This window comes from Artemia sp. Qi Xiang Cuo, chromosome 2 (genome assembly GCF_049724085.1).
Source record: "Artemia sp. Qi Xiang Cuo chromosome 2, ASM4972408v1, whole genome shotgun sequence".
NCBI classification, from domain to species: domain Eukaryota; kingdom Metazoa; phylum Arthropoda; class Branchiopoda; order Anostraca; family Artemiidae; genus Artemia; species Artemia sp. Qi Xiang Cuo.
Window position 1 is genome coordinate 85,679,080 of NC_142795.1, and position 18,975 is coordinate 85,698,054.

Below are 18,975 nucleotides of genomic sequence, written 5' to 3' on the forward strand. Positions count from 1 at the left end.
AAGAGAGTAAGAAATTTTTACCAAAACTATGCTTTCTATATTAGACAAGTCTATACTATGGTGCAGAAAAACCAAAAAAAGCATACATCTATAAATCAGGCTGATACAAAAAGCATCCTTCTATAAATCGGACTAACATAAAAAACACATTTTGGACTGGAATTTCGACACTTTCATAAGTCAAGCTCTATGCAATACTAGTATGCATTTTGTATCTTCATTTGCTACCATCAAATTTTGGGCAGTTGAATTTATAAACAGCTAGATCTACTAACGTACTACTAATACTTACAACTCACTGCAGCACCAAGCCACCCGACTAAGTACGCCCCTACTCCATCCCAATCTATTCTAAGCCTTCCTCTTTACACCATCCCAAGAAGTTCCCATATTCCTTAAATCTTTCCTTACAACATCCTCCCATCCCATTTAGGGACACCCTGCTTTTCGTTTGGCCCTAGACGGTTGGCCAACAATGAATATCGTTGGCAACCGTCATACTTCATCTACAGAGCGTGTACTAACCATCTCAATCTTTCTCTCATTATAGCCCTCGAAAAAGGAACTGAACAACACTTTTTGTAAAGCTTACTGTTTGAGATATGGTCAATCAGTTGAGTACCCAAAATAATCTATACCCGCTTGGTAGAAAATCACAATGTAGCTTAAATGTAATTTTTTTCCCCCAAGGTTGAAGCCAGTGCTTTTTTGTGCAATTTTATAAGCCTAAGATATTAGGAAGGAGTCAAGACAGGAGCTTGAAAACACTTTTTCAAAGAATTTTTTCAGACCTGAATCCACTACTGAAGAAATAATTCTCATAGCTCATTTACTTTCTAAAATAACAAAAAGCCTCTAATCTGGAATTTTACTCAAATTTTGTCAAAAGAAGAGGCCATCACCGTTATAACTAGCAATTTCTCAGAGAAAGTTTTGAATTACTATTTGGATGGGTCAAAGAGATAGAGGAACTACTTGGAAAGGTGCCAACAAGACTAACAAGAAGACTAGCCTATATAATAAAGAAGAAGAAAAAATGCCTCAGGGATAATTTTTCATGGGGAGGGAAGTTTCCAGGGAGTGAATTTTTTCTGGGAAAGTCTAACCCAATAAAAGTTAAGAGCCTGAGAAAATTTGCCTTATTTTCGAAAAAGGGGGAACACCTACTAAAAGTCATACAATCTTAATAAAAATCACACCATCAGATTCAGAGTATTGGAGAACCCTGCTGTGGAGGTTTCAAGCTCCTATCTGCAAAAATGCGGAATTTTGTATTTTTTGCCAGAAGAAACACAATGGATGCATCTTTATTTGTTGTTTTTTTTCCAGTTGGTAATTGTGTTGACCCAGTGGTCCTAGAATACCGGGAGAGGGTTCATTCGAATGGAAATTAAAATTTCTAGTGCCCTTTTTGGCACTGGAGGGCAACTAGGCCCCCTCTCATGCCCCTTTTTTCTCAAAATCGTCTGATCAAAATTTTGAGAGAGCCATTCTTTTCAGCATAATTGAAAGACCAAATAACTATGTCTTTGGAGATACCATGATCCCCCACAGCCCCAGGGAAAGGTCTTTAAGTTAAAAAATTTGCCATTGTTTATGTATAATAGCCTACTTGTTATTGGTAAGTATGCATACATTTTTTCGGTGGGGGGCAAATTTTCGCTGGTAGGATTTTCCTCAGGGATAATTTTCCATGGGGAGGGAAATTTTACACTCGGGGAATTTGCTAGAATTCCTATTCTAAATTCGTCTTATGTCTTGCTTTCTCTTCGCTAACTCAATTTTACGCATGGAGATGTTGAGGGTAACTATACGTGGTAAATGTTCACCGGGATTTAAATGTATTAGAGAATAAATCCATAGGGAACAGGGATTTTTCCGTGGAGGTGTAGCCAGATTTCCAGGCATTATTTAAAGAACGATCAGAAATTAAATAAAAAAAACGAGTTTTTTTCAACTGAAAGTAAGGAGCAACATTAAAATTTAAAACAAACAGAAATTATTACGTTTATGAGGGGGGTTGCTCTTCAACACCTCGCTCTTTACGCTAAGGTTTGAACTCTGTCCCGTTTCTTTGAGAACGACTCCTGAAACACTGTGTTTGTTTAATTAAAACAATAAGAAGCTTTTTATAAAGTACTAAAAAACGTTAGCATAAAGAGCGAGGTGTTGAGGAAGAGCAATCCCATACAGGCCAACGTAATAATTTCTGTTTGTTTTAACTTTTTATGTTGCTCCTTACTTTCAGTTGAAAAAACTTTTTTTTTTCATTTAATTTTTCAGATAAGACTAACCAACTTAATTGCAAGAAGAAAAGAGTTGCATTGCTGTGAATTTTCTAATTTTGGCTCTACTAGGAAGGGAGGGCGAGAAGTTAAAAGTGCAGTAATGCACTTTTAGGAATGAGCTAAGTAAGTATCTATGAGTGTTTTAAAGTAGTTTTGAGATTTTATGCAATTTTACCCCAAAGCTTAGCAATAAAAAGCACCCATTAAACACAAAAAATAGTTAAAATATTGGATTTTAACTATATTTTAACAAAAAGTCAAACTTTAGCATTAATAACAGGGTTGAAGAGGGGGCAGCCCCCCTGATAAACAGAATAATTTTAGTTTGTTTTACGTTTTAGTGCTACTCTTTATGTTGGTTAGGGTGAACTTGTTCTTTTATTAATTTATTTTTAGTACACACAAACCCATGCTTTGGCCAAACTAAAACTGTGAAACTGACTTTCAAAAATAGGAACTTGGCAATTTCTAGCGGAATTAAATTAGGACATGATTCTTTCGAAGTGGCCAAGTACAAGCAGGTCCCACAAAAGTGCTTTAGGTTCCAAAAGCTTCGGTGATTTTTTCTAAACTCATTTATCAACTTATTATATATTCTGTAAGTTTAATGAATAACCTTAAACTCTGAAAGCAGATGTAAGCCTGGGTGGTGAATTGCGTTTCATTGAATGAAATAGTTAGTTAGTTACCGGCGCTAAAGGTGAATAGATGTGAATTGTTATATGTTGTACCGAATAGAGTTAATAAAACTTGTATTTCTTTATACGGATTACGGCATAAGTGGTGTCAGAAGTAGGATTGTTAACTGAATATACATTGAAACGGTGAAACTTGGATTTTTGGCTGATCAAATTATAGCGTAAATTAAGTTACAGAACCCAAAATTTTTCGTAACATTTAGTGCTGTTAAAAAGATACTTTTTGGATTTTGCTATCGTTATATCCATCGAAAAATCTCTGATTTGGGGATAGTGTGAAACGTTAGTAACGAAGAATTCGTGGTAAACTGGACTTTGCCCCAGTTTTGCGTTAAATTTTCCACTATTTATAAGCTTAAAAACATTCACAATCTGTTTGTGCTTCAGTTTTGATATCCAGTTAAAATTACAAAAAAAACAAAACATTTTACCGTTATTATTATTTGCGAAAAATATTCCCGTATTCAACCGTTTTCGCTAGGGGAGATAGTTGCTGGACTCAGGGTTACCACCAAGGTTACGTTCGTGCCATTTTTGGTACGTTTTACGTTACGGTCCTAAAAACGTTACACTTTTGTTACGTTTTTGAATTTCTGTTACAATTATAAAAACGCTTTTGAATGATAAGTAAGTTTCATATTTTCTGAGTAATCTATTTTTTCCCCCGTGAAAAAATCCGCTGTCCCCATTTTAATTACACTTGCATGAGTATCGACATTATTTCACATCGCGGTCATTTCATCTTATCAAACAATCACTCAGTTATTAGGATGAGAAGATACCCACTTCGCTTACTCGCATTGTAAGTTAAGAAAACATCATGAGCATAAGATTATATTTGCTTAGTGACAAGTGACAATAGTCAGTTAGTCACCTTACCAACTTTCAATTTCATCATTTGACTTTGAATCTTGTTCAGTCAACAGTCATACTGAAATGATATGGGGAAGGGGCTAGCTGAAGTCAGGAAGGAACATTTATAATACAAACAGGTAAATAATAATAAAAGATATCTTATTTATAATTTCTTTTGAAATATGTGATTGTAAGATGATACATATATTATTCTTTGGGTAACAACCTCCCCCCCCCCTTCTCATTGGTTGGACATAATATCAGGTTATATACAAAACTTGCTCTTTTTATATGGGATTATTAACAGCTGATATTGACAAAATGTATGAAACTGTAAAAATGTGCCATTTTTTGGTTATAATCAAGCTATATCTAATCACTCAGGAGGGTTAGTTGAGCCAGAATTTTCGATATTATGGTAGACTTTCCAAGTATCATGGCCACTTTTTTGACATTATACTCCCCCTCCCCATCTGTATTTTCAGAAAAGGGGCCATAATATTTGAAAATATTATAAAATAAAGGATTTAATGGTACTGCTTGTGTGTTTAGCATGTTTTCTTTAGTAAAGGACAATAACTAAATATTTGGCTTTAGAAAAAGACAACAAGACTAGTGCCCATTTTTATGAAGAAGATAAACAGTCTTGTATCTGTATAGGGTAGGTTTGCAGTTTACTTTAATACTGGTTCTTAGGGACCACGCAGATTGGGTTGGGGCCCCAGCCCACTGAGAACTTAAATTTCTTCCAATTTCACGGAATTTCTTTATTAAATTGTATGTTTTTTACTATCCCCCCTAATTTTTTTAATTAAATCATTTCCTGTTCGTTTTATTAAATCACTGATCTTTTTGTTTCATCTGCCATTTATTTCTTTGTCACACATTTTTCTTTTAATTTGTGAACTACTCTCCATCCCCTTCCGAATATTCAGTTACTTCCCACATTTATCAGTATAGCACAACTGTATGAATACTTCCTGAGGCTTTGTTAACTTAGATTGTGATGTTGGATGAGACATTATATATATTTTTTTTTAATTGGAAAATTAAAATTTGAAAGTAATTTTTTTTCCAGAATTTTTAAATATAAGTGAAAATTAGGGGCATAAAACGATTCGTTTTTTCATAATTTGAACTTTTTTACTTGTTTTCCTCAAATCATCGACTTAATTCGCCTATGCCTACAAAACCTAGATAAATTTGGTGTTAATGTTATGTAAAACTAAATGCTTTTTGTGCCCCTCATGTTCACTTATATTAATATATTCTTGAGAAAAAAAAAACTAATTCTCTACTTTTTAGTTAAATTGGAAAATGAGTTAATTTTTTCTATTGTTTGACACCCTCCCCTAAAAATTCTTTGTACGTGCCTGTACTTGTGAGATCCGTCAAAACCGCTTTAGGCTAACGTTCTTGTGGTTTAATTATATGAACTCTTCTTTCATTTCTTGATTTCTTTTGGTTGGGAGTTACAATTCAAATTACAAACGGAAAAAGGCATTTTATGTAAATGACTGTTGTTTCGTATAGGAACTGAACACAACGATTGAAATATTTTTTGTTCGATAAAATAAAAACAAAACAAAAACTCTGTCACCAGAAGTTGCTCAAATCTTCATGTAGGAGCGATGCAAATTTAAAGCTGGAGGAGGTGAGACTAAGACCGAGCCAATCTAAAATATTAGACGGGAAAGGAGCGATTAAAATGTTTTTTGGGTCTTTTTAAGAAGCTGGATTTATTAAGATCGTTTAAGTTGAAATTTAACAGTTAAAAAAATCTAGTTGGTTATCTTCTTTTTTTAAAAACAACAAAATAATAAAAAGTGGAGCCTGGGGTTAATATACACGCAAGGAAGGGGAGGGGGGGTGTCGTTCTCTTGTGCAGTTAAACCAGAAGCAACGCTCACAGTTTAATAAATAAGAAATTCCCAAAGGTAAAGAATCATTGATTGTTATTATTGTATACTTTTTAGGCATCTTTTAAAAGTTGGAGGGAAGATATTAATGAGATTATGTAAAAATATACTTTTCAAATTATATAGGCAACAAAAGTCCCCTCCCTCCCTCAAGTACCGCTCTTGATAGCGAAATTAACGCATCCTGACTTGAAAAGAGACTTTCTTATCAAAAGTTACGTTTTAAGAGTTTGGACGTTACGAGATTTTTTGGTCTGGTGGCAACCCTGGCTGGACTAGCAGTGTGTTGATTTAAAGACGGTCATTGGTTTTCGTCGGTAGCTAGCTCCACATTTACTGCATGTTCTTGGTGACCCCCCCCCCCCAGTGGTTTCAGGGTACCAGTGTGCAAGCGGTGCTTCATAGCACATTTGAGCGTGTTTCAATAGTACATTGTGCGTGCTTCATAGCACATTGTGGATGCTTTATAGCACATTTGAGCGTGCTTTCATAGAACATTGCGGGTGCTTCATAGCACATTTGTACGTGGTTCAATAGCACATAGTGCGTACTTCATAGCACAATGTGGGTGCTTTATAGCACAACTGAACGTGCTTTCATAGCACATTGCGGGTGCTTCATAGTACATTTGTACGTTCTTCAATAGCACATTGCACATGCTTCATTGGACATTGTGGGTACTTCATAGCACATTAGAGTGTGCTTTCATAGCACATTGCGGATGCTTCATAGCACATCTGTACGTGCTTCAATAGCACATTGTGTGTGCTTCATAGCACATTGTGGGTGCTTCCAAGCACATTTGAGTGTGCTTTCATAGCACATTGCGGGTGCTTCATAGCACATTTGTACGTGCTTCCAGAACTCTACCTTACGACGCTGGAAACTCTACCGTTAGACCCGCACATGAGCTCTTGTCCGTGCGAGAACGAGTACGTCAGATCCTGGGAGAGGCCCATAAAAATCTTCTGGAAAGCGTCTGAAAGGCAGAAAACCCAATACGTCAGGAAGGCCAAGGCACGAGACCTGCAAGTGGACGACGAGGTCCTCGTCCTTCTGCCGACTGGGAGTTGCGTTGAGTCAGGACTGCTCAATCCCCGTGTTTGAAGCATCTGTTTGAAGCACGAACTCTTTGGCAATGCCTGCACTGCTCAGGAAAGGGGCGGTAGTGAGTGCAGTCTTCAGGGCCTTGAAGATTCTCTGCTTCTGAGATAACGTAAAGTTGTTTGTATTTTTTCCTGAAGAAGATCCGTCAGCGGTGACGCAACTGAAGAGAAATTGCGGACAAACCTCTGGTAATACGCAGCAATGCCGAGGAGTAACCTCACTTCATTTGTGGTGTTGGGCTCTGGAAAGTTCTTCAAAGCCATAATCTTGCTTTCAAGTTGTGTGATTTTGTCGTTTCCCACTTTGTGACCCAAGTACTGAACTTCATCCAGTCCAAACTTGCATTTGTTAGGATGAATGTGAAGATCAGCAGCCGCTATCCTTCCCAAAACCTCCTTTAAATGTTGCTCGTGATCTTCCCAACTATCAGAGAATATTATAAGGTCGTCAATGTACGCCCTTGCAAAGCAACGACATCCAATCAAAATCTTATCCATGACATGCAGGAAGGTTGCTGGTGTCCCATGAAAACCGAAAGAAAGGACTTTGAACTCGTAGAATCCGGCTTCCTTTGGAAGGCCGTCTTTTCCGTGCTTTCTGGCGTAAGTTCTACTTGCCAGTAGCCTTTGGTAAGATCTAAAACACTGAAGACCTTTTTGTTACCTACTTCCTCCAGAAATTCATCTATGCGGGGAAGGGGGTAGGCATCAAACTTAGATACTCGATTCAAACCTCGGAAGTCCAAACAGAACCGAATACTTCCATCTGGCTTTGTAACTACGACTACCAGAGAACACCAGTGACATGAAGACGGCTGTTTCATCCCTAAATCCAGCATTCTTTAGACTTCTTCTTGAATGGCTTGTTGTCGGCTCTGTGATATCCTGTAGGGTTTCTGACGCACAGGATGGGCATTACCTGTATCAATGTGGTGTCTGACCTCTGATGTTCTTCTGGGAATTTTGGAGAAGAACTTTCTAAATCCCATTAGTATCCCAAGAAGTCCTTTCTTTCTCTTTTCACTTAGCAAATCTATCAAAATCTGGATATCATCCTGGTTAAGAGAATTATCTGTCTGGTCAAGCTCAGGCATACTCGGAGCTTTGTGAATAAAGAGAAGGAAATCCGTTGGCCTACACTCAAACTTCCGAAGAAGATTGATGTGTAGAATCTTCTTCTTTCTTCCTTCCGGGAACAAGACTTCATAGTTAACAGTCTCGACTTTCCGAGATATCCTGAAGGGTCCTTGCCATCTGGTTTCCAATTTATGCGTTCCAGTCGGCAGAAGGACGAGAACCTCGTCGTCCACATGTAGATCACGTGGCTTGGCCTTCTTGACGTATTGGGTTTTCTGCCTTTCGGACGCTTCCCAAAGATTTTTATGGGCCTCTTCTAGGATCTGACGCAGTCGTTCTCGCACGGACAAGAGCTCATGTGCGGGTCTAACGGTAGAGTTTCCAGCGTCTTCCCATTGTTCCTTGATGACGTCCAATGGGCCTCTTGACTTTTGCCCATAAAGAGGCTCAAAAGGACTAAACTTGGTTGAGGCTTGAAGAGTTTCTTCATAAGCGAACAAGACGTAGGGGACAAAGCGATCCTAGTCTCTCAGGCTATCCCCGACGAGCTTCTTCAAAAGACGAACAAGCGACCCGTTAATTTTTCAACCAGGCTATCTGTTTGTGGATGAATTGTGCACCTCAAGTAAGCTCTTAGCGATAAAATTCGAACCCTGATCTGTCAGGATCTCTTTCGGAACACCAACCCGACAGAAGTACTGCTCCAATACTTCTGAGATTTTCCTGGCATTCATCGATCTCAAGGGTATTGCCTCGGGATAACGAGTGCAATAATCCGATATCACTAGGAGGAATCGATACCTGTTCCGAGAAGGTACCAATGGTCCCAAAATATCTGCTGCAATCCTCCTGAAAGGCTCTTTAATGTCCGGCAGGCGTAACATGGGGACCCGTTCTTTTGGCTTCATCTATGCAACTAGCTGGCAGGGCCCACAAGTATGTATAAATCGTTTGATATCTTGACGTACCCCAGGCCAGAAGAACCTATGTATGAGCCAATCCAGAGTGCGTACAACTCCAATTTGGCCACTCATTGGGGAATTATAGGCGACTCCCAGCACAAATGATCCAAACGCCCTGGGAACTACGAGCTTTTTAATCTCTTCACTATCCAGCCTGATATCGCTCTTCCTTTAGAACAAACCATTGATGAGTTCGAAGCCCTGGCTTAAAGTGGCTAGAGTGAAACACTTTGTTAGTGTAGAATCTTGCTGTTGAAGGTCAGCCAATTTCTTGGAAGCTAGCTGTTCTGGATCAACTTCTGAAGGCGTTTTATCAAAAAAATTTCGTCTCCACTCTGCATTCTCCTTTCTTCGGAACCGTCGACTCTTTCTGTTCTTCATGTTGCCATTCCCATTCTCCGACTCTACCATAATCTGAGAAACATCATTTCACGGAAAATTTATTGTTGGGGCTTGGACCTCAGCTTCCGATTCTGCGTAGCATTTTTCTCTAGTCGACAGAAGAATAGCGATAGAGGCCTGTCTATTTTTGGACTTCGGCTAAAAGGTTCTAGGAATACTGGCAATAATCTTCCGATGATAGCGTCTACGGGTAGATCATCAGAAACTGCAACTTCTACATTGCTTTGGAAGGTATAACTGCCACATCTTATCTCTAAATAAGCCTTATGTAGAGGGTATGGCTTACATACGCCGTCGAAACATCAGATCTCCGTGGTGGACGATGTTCCCCCAGGCTTCCAGCGTACCTTATAGGGACCATAGTGATGGATGCTCCACTGTCAATAAGAAGCTCTGCTAGCTTCTCATCTATCAGACTACTGACACAAAATCTCGCCTTGATTCTTTCTTCCGGACTTGGGCTGCGAGCCAACAAGTTTTCTCGCCTCCTCGGTTCCCTAGAGTCAACAGCTTTCTGACCAAGCTTTCCACAATTGAAACAGCCTCGTGCCCCTCTGTTATTTTGATGGCGCGGAGCGTCTCAACTGTTGGATCCTGTTTTTTTCCGATTCGGCATTCACAGGCTTGTTCGTGGGTTTAACGTGTTGTGCTTGCTTCGGATCCATTCCTTTCCTTGAGGACTGATGTGAGCTTCCTTTCAATCCTTCACTTCTGTCATCTTTGTGGGCTAGAAAGAAGTTTTAAGCCACCTTGCAGACAACACCGAGAGTTGGGTTGATGGAAGTGATGTGTTGCTCTATCACCGGTTTTCTAAGGTTATCGGCAATCTTTGTTCTCAGCCCATCTGCGGTAGAAATCAATCTGTAGTCGGCGACGTCCAACTATTTGGTCAGCAGCTGCTCTGGCTTCCTACAGTAGTCGATAAATGACTGGTCTGCTTCCTTCTGGGTCATACGGAATAACTGGCGATAGGTTTTAGATATCACTCGAAATCTTCTCAGAATAGCTTCTTTTACACGGTCATAGTCTGAGCTATCGGCTGTTGGGACGATCGCAGCAGCTTCTGCGGCATTGCCTGTCAGCAAGGCCTGGAGTATAACTGCCCATGTAGCACGACTCCAATTATTTTGGGTGGCAGTTCGCTCGAAGGTTATGAGGTAAGCATTGATATCCATACCATCAGTAAACTTGACAATCTGGATCGTAGTACTCTCAGCTGTAACTGGTGCATTCTGAATGGCGGACTGATTCGTCTGTACAGCTTGAATAAGAGGAGTAAACTGCGAAGTCAATGATTCCACCTGCTGTTGCATTTACCCTCGGCTTGTCTACGTTTCTCACTCTAGTCCCTCCTGAATTGCTTCTCTGCTCACCTTCATAGAGGCCTGAATTGTTTCCATGATCACCTTCATGGAGGCACAAAACATGGCTATCTGACGTTCTTCGTCCATTTCCTGGGTCTTATCTTCAGTTAGGCGTTGTTTTGCCCGTGCCTGTGACCTCGTGCGTACTTTACCCTTTGTCATGCCCCTTCAGACTCATACAGCTGCGAACTTGGCTGTCGGTGAGATACAGGCGTTTCCAATGTACTATGAAGCACAGAGTGTGCTATGAAAGCACGTACAGATGTGCTATGAAGCATCATCAATGTGCAATTGAAGCACGTACAAATGTGCTATGAAGCACCCGCAATATGCTATGAAAGCACACTCAAATGTGCTTGGAAGCACCCACAATGTGCTATGAAGCACACACAATGTGCTATTGAAGCACGTACAGATGTGCTATGAAGTACCCGCAATGTGTTATGAAAGCACGCTCAAATGTGCTACAAAGCCACAATGTGCTATGAAGTACGCACTATGTGCTATTGAACCACGTACAAATGTGCTTTGAATCACCCGCAATGTGCTATGAAAGCACACTCAAATATGCTATAAAGCACCCACAATGTGCTATGAAGCACCACATGCACACTGGTACCCTGACACCACTGGGGGGGGGGGGTCACCAAGAACATGCAGTAAATGCGGAGCTAGCTACCGACGAAAACCAACGATCGTCTTTAAATCAACACACTGCTAGTCCAGCCAGGGTTGCCACCAAACCAAAAAATCTCGTAACGTCCAAACTCTTAAAACGTAACTTTTTCGCAACTTCTGATAGGAAAGTCTCTTTTCAAGGCAGGGTGCGTTAATTTCACTATCAAGAGCGGCACTTAAGGGAGGGAGGGGACTTTTGTTGCCTATATAATTTGAAAAGTATATTTTTACATGATCTCATTAATATCTTCCCTTCAACTTTTAAAAGATGCCTAAAAAGTAGAAAATAATAAAAATCTATGATTCGTTGCCTTGGGGAATTTACTATTTATTCAACTGCAAGTACTTCTTCCGGTTTACTGGCACAACAGAACGACAACCCCCTCCCCCTCCTTGCGTGTATATTAACCCCAGGCTCCACTTTTTATTATTTTGTTGTTTTTCAAAAAAGAAGATAACCAACTAGATTTTTTTAACTGTTAAATTTCAACTTAAACGATCTTAATAAATCCAGCTTCTTAAAAAGACCCAAAAAACATTTTAATCGCTCCTTTCCCGTCTAATATTTTAGATTGGCTCGGTCTTAGTCTCACCTCCTCCAGCTTTAAATTTGCATCGCTCCTACATGAAGATTTGAGCAACTTCTGGTGACAGAGTTTTTGTTTTGTTTTTATTTTATCGAACAAAAAATTTTTCAATCGTTGTGTTCAGTTCCTATACGAAACAACAGTCATTTACATAAAATGCCTTTTTCCGTTTGTAATTTGAATTGTAACTCCCAAACAAAAGAAATCAAGAAATAAAACAAAAGTTCACATAATTCAACCACAAGAACGTTAGCCTAAACCTGTTTTGATGGATCTCACAAGTACGGGCAAGTACAAAGAATTTTTAGGGGAGGGTGTCAAACAATAGAAAAAATTAACTCATTTTCCAATTTAACTAAAAAGTAGAGAATTAGTTTTTTTTTTCTCAAGAATATATTAATATAAGTGAACATGAGGGGCACAAAAAGCATTGAGTTTTACATAACATTAACACCAAATTTATCTAGGTTTTTAAGGCATAGGCGAAGTAAGTCGATGATTTGAGGAAAACAAATAAAAACGTTCAAATTATGACAAAATGAATCGTTTTTTGCCCCTAATTTTCGCTTATATTTATAGATTCTGGAAAAAAAAAAATTATTTTCAAATTTTAATTTTCCAATTAAAAATATATATAATGTCTCATCCAAGATCACAACCTAAGTTAACACAGCCTCAGGAAGTACTCATACCGTTGTGCTATACTGATAAATGTGGGAAGTAACTGAATATTCGGAAGGGGATGAAAAATAGAGAAAAAAAAAGTAAAATAAGAAACAATGGAATTGGATGGTTTGTGGGAAGTACGAGTTCTCGAGCTGCCATAATCCCAGCAATTTAAGGTCCAAAAAAGCCCCAAAAACTAAAGTTTAAATCTTTGTCATGGAGTGAGCAACACCTTATAAACCTGTTTATCAATAGCAGCTTTGAGATTTCAATGAAATAATTAAAAAACATGTGGCTGACTTTTTCAATTTCTTCCTTGCTTAGACTTAGGTCTCCCCATGGTGGTTGGTGCATAAGGTGACAAACAGTGCCTGCCCATGACAACCTCTCTTGTGCTTTTGACCAAAGTCCTTTGAGCAACAATCTCAATAGCACAGCATCCTTCTCAAGGCATTTGCCTAGTGTTGCCTTCTGTTGCCCATGTCATCTGATGCTGGAAGGAACCCAACACCACACATCATGGGGTAGGTGGCCCTCACCCATCCAAACCATGCGACCCCAATAGTGCCATCTGTTAGTCACAATTCTATCAATCATGAGCAGCTGCCCTTCCTTTTAATGCATAGAGGCATTAGTGAGCTAATCTATCCACTGGATATCAAGGATACCCTGAAGACAGATGTTCTCCAAACCCTAGATCTGCTTTTCCAGCTACTTAGTCAAAAAGTCAAGTCCTGTGTGTGTGAATTGCTCAATGCCTCTATATCCCTTTCTGAGTTTTATCTAAAGCATAAAGGACAAAAAGGTTTAGTTAACCATCTCAAGTATATTATCAAACTGTTCCAAAAATGTAATTCAGATCGGTTGCAAGTTTCAAGAACATTTGCTTAAAAGGTATTCTGAAAAGAACTGATACCAATTTAATTGTTGAAACTTTTAAATAACAAACCAAAAATTCTAAAAATGGAACAAATACCAATCAATTGATAGCACACCACAGATGAGTTTTTGGCCATGCCCTGCTGCTGAGCATAATAGCATTTGCTCTTGCTTAAATTTATTTTGCCAAGGCTTTGGAAACTATCCAGAGAATATTCTAAGCAGGTTCAACAAAATTCATTTTTGGGTTCTCTATGTTTGAACAGCAAGCATTAAAGCATTTTATCTGCAGGTTCTAAGCATGTTAGGTTGAGTCCTTCAAAACTAGAATGCTCCCAAATAGCATCATTGAGCATTGGTTCTGAAAGACCTGAACACAAGCCTTCAAAATAATAACATGTATAATGCATTCCCATCTCCATGTTGGATGTGACGTAGTCTTAAAATAGGGCTCCTGGTAGCAAAAAGCCCCTCAAATAAAACTTTAGCAGCTTTTGTATATAGCCTACGTTAGTTGATGTCTATATTTGTACCTTTTAAGGGGATTAAAATACAATTGATACATTGATAATTAAATTGGAAAGAACAATAAATGCAAATTCTAAGGGAACACTTAGGTAACACTAAAAAGTTACAACTCTTCTAGAAGGAAACTTGACAACAGAATAAAATGAGACAAGTACTATTAGATTCTTTATTTTATGCTCTTTCCAAATTTCACAGTAGCTTTTTTTATGGAACTACGATATTTAAGATGAACATAAAATAAGGAATGCAATGGTAGGCCTACAACTTTCATCTTGTTAATATTTTTCCTTGATAAGAGCTGCAACTCTCTAGTGTTATTCTACCAATACTTTTCTTCCTATACTAACAGTAAATTTGAAGATATTTCTATTACAGAGCTATGAATTAGGTGAACATACCACTTGATGTCTTTGTTATGCTCTTTCTAAAAAATTTGAGTCCTTTTACTAAGAAATTCAATTTTAAGCCCTTTATGGTCCCTTAAATAAAATACCCTTTTCTCTAATTTTTGGCCAAAGAATAGGGTTAAAATATCAGTTTAAAAACTTACTATATGACCACAATTCCATTTTGTTAGAGTTGTATAATTTACAGGGATTGATTCATCATAATCCAATTGAATAAAAAAATTCAAAACTTTTAAAAATTGCCAAATTTACTTTAACCCATTATTGTCACTTTTATTTAAACATGTGTACCTATAAATCGTATCGACTATGACAAAACCAAGAACCAGAAAAATCATGGGAAATACATAATTTGGGAAATACATAAATGTAAAATGTATTTACAAACTTAGGGAAAGGAGGTAAAATATAGTGGTTCTGCAGTCAAAATGTGTTAACAACAATTGTTCTGTGTATTATGAACTTTAGTAAGCAGTTATTTTTCACCCTTTTGTAGAGCCAAAAATAAGAGCTAGGATAAAAGTGAATATATAACTTGCTGCCTTTTTTATGCTATTTCATAATTCAATAGCCTAATTGGTTTGGAAGAAATTACTTTTTGATCCCTTAGTAACTAATAGTTTAAAACATGTTTCTAAATAAAACTGGCTACTGAGAAAACATTGTCATTTGCAGCTGATTCAAGAATACTACTTATTATTTCCCTTAGTCTTAATCCTGTTAAAATGTTAGTTTGAAAACAAACTCACAGAAATAAAAAAAATGAAGCCTAAGTATGTTTTTACCTTTCGGTTACTACAGCTGTTTTATCTTTTGGGGCCCTATGAAGGTCTTAAAAATGAATTTCCCCCAAAAACAGTTATTAGATAATAGAAAACCATAGACAAGGCACCAAGTGATGAATTCACTTTCATCCTAGCCAAATTATTTTGTTAACTCTAAACCTACCAAGCTCAGTAATGGAATATCTCCAAATTTTCCTTTTTGTGAAAGTTGTTCTAAAACAAGGCCAAGTCATAGTAATTGCTTGCTAGGGAATTCTGGCCAGTGGTGAATTAAAAGTGTTAATAAAAGTGTTACAGTCTGTGGGGATTACCATGAAGTATATCCCATCTTCCAAATAATCACCTGTATGCCTAGTCTAGGTTTAGTGCAGTTTTGCCATCCCTCATCTCCCAATTAATAATCCAAGGTTCTAATCAAAGAACACTCACATACAAATTTGTTGCCTATTAAAATCAATTCACAGATATATAACTTCCTGGGCAGATGTACTCCTGGGCAGGCTGCTTATTGTGCACGCCTCCTCAATTTCATCAGAGCCTTTAGGGGTGAAAGGTGTTCCACGTCAAAATTCAGCTGTCCAGCTGTTGTTCTGTCATGACCAAGGGTCAAAGGTTAGAGAGGGGTTTTGAAGAGTCTCAAGGCAGAAACCATTAAATCAATGGTAAGCTATATTCAACTCCATCTAATGATGTCACATCTGAGCCTCCATATTTACAATTCAAACACAACTGGCTGATATGGCAATTTAAACTGATGAGCTTGGCTTGCAATATATACACATACTCATACACACACATACCACTAATTTACATGTACAATATTAAAATAATGTGTAAAAATATTAATATATAGAGTTATTACAACATATTACTGCACTAAGTGTAGCTTAGTATCGACAATAAAATGGCCTAATACTTCCACAACTTTTTTTCCTAGCCCATGGTGGTGCCTGTGCATGGCCCAGGATACTTCTGAGCGTGAATGCACCAAAATACTTAAGGCAAGGTTTTTTAAGTGGCAATCTCTGTGTCTCATACTTTTTACAATACATTAAAACATGCCTAACATCCTCTTCTACATTGCAGACCTCACATAATGGAGAATCTACTGACTTTCATTTAAATAAAACACTCCTAATTCAAGCATGGCCTGTTCTGAGCCTGAATATACTGATAGCCAGGTGTCTGACTGGGTGACATAGATCAGGAGGTGGGGTACCATAATCATACAAATCAAGGATATGGTTCTGACACCCTTGACCAAAAACCTCTTTCTCCTTCTCCTTTACCAACTTATCATAATAACATAAGAAATCATTCACTGAATACTGACATACTAAATTCTCCCCATACCTAGCACCACATTTTGCCAGCTTATCTACCTGCTCATTTCCCCTAATTCCAACATGTGCTGGTACCCAGGTTGCTACAATCTCATACTTGGCTGTAATCAATTTTAGCAGTATTTAAGCACTGATTTTCTTGCTGGCCTATGACCATACACCAAATAATTCAGTATTGAAAGTGAGTCACTACATATCAAATATTTATCTACTGGTAAAACAATTGCAATAAATTCAAACGCTTTCAATAGTGCATACAACTCAAGTGAAAAGATTGACAACTTCTCTGTTACTTTAAAAGACAGTGCAAGACTTAGCACAAGGACCACAACTGCAGTCCCACCCCCAGTGGCAAAGCATGATCCATCAGTGAATACCATTCTGTGTCCACTGGTCTACCCATTTATACCACCTGGCTCTTGCCATCTCTGGTGATTCCTCTAGACCAGTAGCGTATCCAGGGGGGGGGCGGAGGGGCCCCCCCCCCGAAATTTGTTTTCTTCTTCTTTTTTAAGTGCCAATGTAGTAAGTTCCGAAATATTCACGCTTTTAAGTTATTTGCACCACCCGTTCCTTTTTTCATTTCTTGTTAAATGGCTATCCATTTCTCTGGCAAGCTTATATCATTATTTTATCATAAAACGTGAAATCACCTCCTGTAATCAAACAAGATGTCAAGAAGTTTTTCTCACTATTTAACCCTCGGAGCTATAAGCACTAGCTTCTCTGCAATGAAAGAATTGCAATAAGGAATCAGACTAAGAGGCGATAGTTCATTCAAACGGTGCTATAATTCCAGAGTAAGCTAAGCATTGAAACATAAAGGTCGCGTGAGAGGAAAGAAAGAAAATGAAGCGACGCCAGCCCAGCATTAAAAACCAGCAATAACGGTAAGGAGTTTACTAATCTTCTGACAATAGTTTGTATTTAATGGGTTTTGAAGCACGCATGTGTTACTTGTAATTAAATGCAATTCCCAATTTAAATTTAAGACGACCAAATCTAAGTTTGGAGATCTTCTTGTAAGAATTTTTCTTATCTATGACCAATTAAAGGAAACAGTAAAAATGATCATTATTTGGGTGGGATCAAACTTTTTTGAAAATTAATCTTTTTCTAGAGCCCAAAATGGGATTCTTCTTCTTCTATTTAACAGCAGGTGGGCTTTTCAGTGACACTATTTAGCTCTTTTCCTTTTGCTTCACTCTGTGGGCTACAGAGCTACTGGCTTGATTGCCTCATGATTATTAGATACTTTCACATATCATTCAGTCGATCTGTCTACTCTAGGAGTTCAATTATGAGTTGATAGATGTCGATTTCTAGGCTCTGTGTGCAGGTATAGTTTGCTATGCTCTTAGCTGATAGTGAGATTCTGTGGTGTTTGAAGCATTTTAACAGTTTGCAAAGCAAAATATGTTGTGCAGACGTCAGCATATTACATTCAAATAGGCAATGGTCAATTGTTTCATTATTCATATTACAATGCCTGCAAAGAGGGGATAGGGGAATTGAACCACTTGAATTAGAAAACTTATACGAGAATGCAAGAAAATTTAGTCCATTTGTTCCAGAACGAATTCTATGATACATTTTAGAAATATACTTATTGGGAAAGGGGGAAAGGATAGGATTAATCTTATTAAAATTAATATCTGATAGCCTCCATCGGTAAATATCTCTAATCGGGATTGGTCTCCCACTTGGCTGGTCAATATTTATAGCATTTTTTGCTATTTCATCAACCTGACGATTACCACTTATGCCAGAGTGGCTAGGAATATACTGAAAATAAGTTTTTATGTCACTTGGAGCAAGATTATCTATAATACTGAGACAATGATACGCGTCAATGTCCAACTTATACTGAGGAGCTGAGGCCAGCAACTCAAGGCTGGATAAAGAGTCGGAATATACAATGATATTATTTGTATTTGCAATCAAAGGTTGGTTTTCCTTAATGTGTTCTAATGCGAACACATTTAACTCAGCAGACATTATAGATAAATTATTATATAATCTCGCGCCCATTGCAATTTTCAGGTGAGGAAGGAAAGCACCACTTGCTACCTTCTCATTCATTTTTGACCCATCAACAAATATTTGGAAGTGATTTTTATAGGTAATTGTATTAAGTTCAGCAAATTTTTTCTGGACAAAAGCGATGGGGGTTAAATCTTTAGTCCACTTTGAGAAATCAGTATTTATTATGGGACTTGACCAATTCCATGGAGGGGATTGGGGGAAAGTGGGTGCAATAGACTTTGCTGGTACGGGGAACTTCTTCTGAATGTTGGCATACTCATCTGCAATGCCTCTATACATGGCTGGATTTCTTAACCAATTATGTAGGGTGTGTGAGCTATTTGATTCAATTTTTGTAAGATGTTTTGTCAAGAGAAAGCAACGTCTCTCCCTTATTGTTGTTAAC

The 18,975-nt window shown here is 38.0% G+C and overlaps 1 protein-coding gene across 1 annotated transcript in view; it reads right to left on the minus strand.

The window, feature by feature from the left end:
• Positions 1 to 18,975, minus strand: part of LOC148955733 (uncharacterized) — a 51,888-nt gene that overhangs the window by 20,474 nt on the left and 12,439 nt on the right. The window lies entirely within an intron of this gene.